Consider the following 6,679-nt stretch of genomic DNA (forward strand, 5'->3'; position numbering starts at 1 on the left):
TACAAAAATACACAATACATAATCCAAAAAGAAAAAGAAAACACAGAAAACAAAATACAAAAAAAACAAAAAAGAAACCAAAACAATTAAAAACAATATCACTTTTCCATTTCCGTTTTTAAATTTACTTATTTTCTGGACTTCCTCATACCTCCCTCTTTTGTATTCCAGTCCAAATTGTTAGTCCAGCAATTTCTTTTCCACTTTTTTAATCCCAATATTAATATTAATATAATATATAGCACTTAAACTTCTTTAATCCTAATCTTTAATCTTAATATAATATAACATTAAAGTTTTACCTCTTAAGTACCAAATTTCCATTTCCTTAAACATCTTTAATCCTAATCTTTAATCTTAATCTATCAATAACTTTAACCTGTACAGCTGGAAACCACTTATTTTCGATCCAACCTCACTCTAACATTCTTTAATTTTGCAGTGTTTCTGAAGATAATCTTTGAATTTCTTCCAGTCTTCCTCCACCAACTCTTCTCCCTGGTCACGGATTCTACCAGTCATTTCCGCCAGTTCCATATAGTCCATCAGTTTCATCTGCCATTCCTCCAGCGTGGGAAGTTCTTGTGTCTTCCAATACTTTGCAATGAGTATTCTTGCTGCTGCTGTTGCATACATAAAGAAAGTTCTATCCTTTTTTAACACCATTTGGCCGACTATGCCCAGGAGAAAGGCCTCTGGTTTCTTAGGGAAGGTATATTTAAATACCTTTTTTAATTCATTATATATCATTTCCCAGAAAGCCTTAATCTTTGGGCACGTCCACCAGAGGTGAAAAAATGTACCTTCAGTTTCTTTACATTTCCAACATTTGTTATCGGGCAAATGATAGATTTTTGCAAGCTTGACTGGGGTTATGTACCACCTGTATATCATTTTCATAATATTCTCTCTTAAGGCATTACATGCCGTAAATTTCATACCAGTGGTCCACAACTGTTCCCAGTCAGCAAACATAATGTTATGTCCAACGTCCTGTGCCCATTTAATCATAGCCGATTTTACCATTTCATCTTGAGTATTCCATTTCAGCAGCAAGTTATACATTCTTGACAAATTCTTAGTTTTGGGTTCTAACAGTTCTGTTTCTAATTTTGATCTTTCCACCTGGAAGCCAATTTTCTTGTCCAATTTAAATGCCTCCATTATCTGAAAATAATGAAGCCAGTCTCGCACTTTGTTTTTTAATTTTTCAAAACTCTGCAATTTCAGTCTATCTCCGTCTTGTTCCAGAATTTCCCAATATTTCGGCCATTTGACCTTCATATTGACCTTTCTCAAGGCTTTCGCTTCCATTGGTGACAGCCACCTTGGGGTTTTGTTTTCTAACAAGTCCTTATATCTTATCCAAACATTAAATAGCGCTTTCCTGACAACATGGTTTCTAAATGCTTTATGTGCTTTGACCTTATCATACCATAAATATGCATGCCATCCAAATACATTGTTAAAACCTTCCAAGTCCAAAATGTCAGTGTTTTCAAGAAGTAGCCATTCTTTCAACCAGCAAAAGGCTGCTGATTCATAGTAAAGTTTGAGGTCTGGCAGGGCAAATCTGCCTCTTTCCTTTGCATCCGTTAGAATTTTAAATTTTATTCTGGGCTTCTTGCCCTGCCAGACAAATTTAGAAGGCTTTAACTTAAGGCTCGGTTAGCATATTGGAAGTCAGTCCAGCTTCCTCAGTGGGGTACCACAGTCAACAATCTAGCCTCTGCTTTTTGCACCGGCTGCAGCTTCTGGGCTGAGCCTCACAGAGAGTGCATTGTAGTCTTCTTCTTTGGCAATCACTCATAGCCAAGTAAGATTGTCTTCCATGAACGTGGTCTTAACAGTGAGTCCATAAGTGACTGTGGTGGCCAATTCTGGATCCACACGTCTTTCCACAATGGGGACATAGGTTTCCAGGTGGGAGTTGATCATGGTGAGGGTTTGCCAAGCGTGCCTTCCTCTTAGCACGTTTCTCCTTTTTGTCCTGAGTTTGAGCGTCTTCAAAGCCCATCACACCTTTGGTAAAGGCTGCTCTCCCAATGCCAAGACCACCGTGGTCAAGCTATCTTTCTCCAGGAACTGTAGCTGTCTTACCAACCGAAGTGGGTAAAAGTCACTCCTAGTCATCAAGGTTGCCTGTGCCTCAAGTGACAAAGACGGATTCAGGAGCACCTACAGATTCAGTTAATTTGCCCTCAGCCAGCTCACCACAGCACCCAGACACTGGTCCACAGCCAGCACACCACCTCCAGATTCATATGTTGTAGTGAAATAGAACTGTGTCTCATCTGACACTTTGCTCCAACTCCCTTCATGACCACATCCAGCAGCTTCACATAGATATTAATAGCACAGTGCCCTGTGGCTCCCCATAACACAGGTGCCAGGGGCCAAAAGAGCGTCTCCCCATCACTGCTCCCTGAAATCCACTTGGCAGATAGGACAACAGCCACTGCATGGAAATGCTCCTGAGACCCACCTTACAGAACCAGTCCTGGAAGATGCCCAGGCTGATGGCACTGAAAGCCACAATGAAATCAAGCAGAAGAAACAAGGTTGCGCTCCCCTTATCCCTCTCTTTATGAAGGCCATCTATTCGGACAGCCAAGGTCAATTTGGTTCTGAAACAAGGTCTGAAGCCACACTGATATGGGTCTGGATAATCAATTTCATCCAAGAGCACCTACAGCTGCTGTGTCATGACCCTCTCAATAGCCTTCCCATATATATTAGTAATTGGTTGATAACTATTGCAGATTAGTGGGTCCAGGAGCAAGTGCACCACGTTTAAAGTAGCAGTCACCACTACTTCTCAATAGCATGCTTGCAGCTTACAATGGAAGTGCAATGATTGGAAAGCACTAGGAACCCCTGGTTTGGAAGCCCTGGTTGGTGGTTTGAAAGATACCACTCCCACCATTTTCTGGCACAAGTGTAGCCATGTGCAACCCACCCCCCAAAAAACGCAGCTCGGATGCAGTGTCTCTCTACTGCAAAAATGATGGTGGCTGAGCAGTAATGCACATCTTAAAGACTGCACGTGGTCAGTGGGATAAAAAGAGATAGCCACCAGAGCATCTAAATTTAAGTGCTATGTTTCTAGGGGAAATGGCTGCTTCCTACACCGGTCATATACAGGTGTGTGTGTCACGTTTTTGTGTAATTTGTGCATTGGCTTCCTTGTGGATTTTCTCCCTTATTAATAATAAATCCAAAATTTCATATCTTTGGCTTCTGACTTATTTTCATGACCCCTTTAAAGATACAGACAATTTTGAATCCTCATCCTAAAAATTGCTGTTGCATGCTTTATTATTTTATATATAACCTACAAGGGTTCATGATTTATAGCTGCAAAATATTTTATCTCACTACTTCTGAAAGTTAAGAATCTAGAAAAATTAGGTTCTAGTCAGAGGCATTTCACCCTTGGGCCTTTAAGATCAAACATACCTGCAACTGATAAATGTTTGTTGGGTTCAAATTTCAGAGGGGTAGCTGTGCTTGTTTTCTCCAGCAAGTATCCTGTGATACTTTGACTACTCAGTAATTTACTGGAGATTTCTGTAATTCATATTCTGCACACCAGAGGGTAGTATAAGATATGGAATTGAGAAAATGAAGAAGACAAGACCGATTTCCCCCCCTTTTAAAATAGAGATTTAGGCTTGAAAAGGTCTAGAAGTCCAGAAGAGAAAGTAGAAGTTTAGTGGAGGATGCATCAGCCAATATATTAAAAATATGTGTGCATTGTGAATAAGGACTCTTATTCATGTTACAGTGCTAAGGGTCCAGGACACAGAGAAATCTCAGCTGCTGATGGAAGTTCTCAGTTAGCGGGGAAGGTTGTAAAGGCAGGTTTACTTAATGGCAGCATTAATCTTGTGCTGGACACTCAGCCAAACGCCATCATAAGTTATTGGGGAAAGCTGGCTGCACACATGAAAGTATCGTAGATATCTCTATACAGTGGTGCCTCGCAAGACGAAATTAATTCGTTCTGTGAGTTTTTTTGTCTAGTGAATTTTTTGTCTTGCGAAGCACGGTGTCGGGAAAGTTTTGGAAAAGCTTCAAAAATCACCAAAGTCTTCAAAAACCTCAAAAACGGCTACCACACCGCGTTCTATGAGTTGCTCCTCGAAGTCAAGTCGCAACTGTATTAACGGTGTTAAGAAAAAGGAAACAAACTTGCAAGACGTTTTCGTCTTGCGAAGCAAGCCCATAGGGAAATTCGTCTTGCGAAGCAGCTCAAAAAACGCAGAACCCTTTTGTCTAGCGAGTTTTTCGTCTTGCGAGGCATTCGTCTTGCGGGGCACCACTGTATAAGGTCAGTCATTCACAGTGTGAGCAAGAGCAGGAAGCAGCTCTTGGCAATGCATTTCTGTGCATGGAGCTCAGAGAGATGCACATTTGTCTCAAGGCTGCTGTGAGAGGCAAGTCAGAAGGGCAAGGAGACAGCATTTAAGAAAGATAGTCTTTGCCCATCCACCCAGTGCTGCACAAGGTGGGGCAGCAAGTTGCATCCCTCCTCTCAAGACCAGGAGCATAGTAGCCAGTCAAGAGATTTGGGTGCCTGAGGCAGGAAATCCCACAAGCACCTCTGCCTACCCTGGCAGCAAAAATACAACAATGGCCTTTCATCACACCTGAAACCAGCTGCTTCACAAGTCCACCTCGCCTAATGTTAGGACCGGCCCTGTTCCTGTTATAGCAACTAAGAGGAAACATGATTAGCCCCCAACCAATGGCCAGCCAGAAGAAGGCTTAGCTCTGGTGCCAAGCAGTCACTGTGCCACTTTGCTTTGCACCTCCATTCCTGTATACTTTCCTCAAACGCTTTTGGGGCTCTTCCAGACGACCTGCTTACTGAGCATTCATCATTTGTTTGCGGGGAGATTAGACGATGTTGGCTACATAATGAGCATTTGTTCAGACTTGTTTGCAGGGAGGTAAGACAACGTTGCATCAAAACAAATACTGTTCCATGCTTTCCAGTTCATTTCCCCATCACCTTCCTTATTGCAAAATATTTGATCTTCTTTTGGGGAAGCAGGTTTGTTGTGCAAGGCCTTCCAATTGCACAGGCTGCCCATATGCTACGGGGACAGGTTGCTTTAATCTACAATACCCTAGGGGACTGCCTGATCCCTTATATCTCTGCCTGGTCACTGAGGTCTTCACTGGGGTCACTGTAAATGGTCCCCCATGGCTCAGATGCGTGGCTCTATCCACCAGGAGCCGTGCACTCCGTATTGCAAGCCCAATTTTATGGGACTGCCTTCCAGATGAGGTCAGACAGGGCCCCTGACTGTTGAACTGCTGGTACCTGCTGATGATTTTTCTTTATTCCTTCAGGCATTTTACTAATTCTGAATTCATCACTTTAACAGATTTTTAGTTTCCTTGCTATTGGCTTTCTTGTTCACTGCTTAGAGACCACTGTAATTAAGCGGTATGTAAATTGTCAAAATAAATTTACAAAATTGTTGAAATAAAGCTGCAATTGCACAACGTGGATTTGGTGGTATGTGACTGAATTCTACCCCAAAATAGTGATAGTCTGGAAGTGTCCTTTGTTTCTCTGCTCTGGCTACTCCTAGCTTCACCCTAATGAATTTGTACATCCTTTAAAAACCAGGAAAACCCCACTGGGTGCTGGAATATCAAACTCTGGAATTCCTTCTCAACACCTTCTTAGCATCATCCTGCATTTCAGAGACAAACTAAACAAGACGACACAGTCAAGCTGTCATTACCCAAATGGGCCTCTGATCCTAATAATAGACTTCCCATGGGCATAGCCGGGGGGGGGGGCAGGGAAGGGCAGCTACCCCCCCAAATCAATAAAAATCAATAAAAATACATAGTAAACTGAGGTTCTGCCCCCCCCCAACAAAAATCCTGGCTATGCCCAAGAGACTTCCTGTTTTCCTCAAGCTAATAAAACTGAGAAATGGCTTCCTAGTCAAAGGTCACTCTGCTTCTATTTTTATGACCATTCTGGACCTTCCCATTGTGGCCTTCAGTTCCGTGCCACAAGCTGCCTTCCACAGAAGTCTCATTGTCAAAAAAAAAAGTGGGTGGGGAAGGGTTAGCCATGTGAAAAAAAAGCTCAAGCCAAAATAAAGCTGAATTTCACATCCCTGGGGTAGCATGAAGAAATATTGTAGAAATGCTGCAAACTGCCCTGAGCTACAGGACTGGGCAGGGAATTAATTAAAAGCACATCAGAAGAATTAAGTTTTGAATCTTCTAAACATAAGCTGAATGAATATGGACCATTTTAGAGCTTTGTTGATATTGAAGTGCAATGCTGTTTAGAACTGGCTTTGGTTAATACAGACACACATACCAGCAAGCTTTGCACCACCCAAATACTAATGACAAATTGACTGATTAGTCAATCACATTTGCACCCCTCTAAACCCCTCTACCCCACAGTGGGCAGCGCTGTGGTCTAAACCACTGAGCCTAGGACTTGCTGATCGGAAGGTCAGCTGTTCGAAACCCTGCGACGGGGTGAGTTCCCTTTGCTTGGTCCCCGTTCCTGCCAACCTAGCAGTTCAAAAGCACGTCAAAGTGCTTTTTAATTTTTATGCAGCCATTCAGACAGAAGTGCCAGCTTGGACCCATGACCGTGGGTGCCCAGGGCCATGGATGCCATGCAACGTGT

Source organism: Podarcis pityusensis (assembly GCF_964106645.2).
Source record: "Podarcis pityusensis genome assembly, chromosome: 6".
In the NCBI taxonomy this organism is placed as follows: domain Eukaryota; kingdom Metazoa; phylum Chordata; class Lepidosauria; order Squamata; family Lacertidae; genus Podarcis; species Podarcis pityusensis.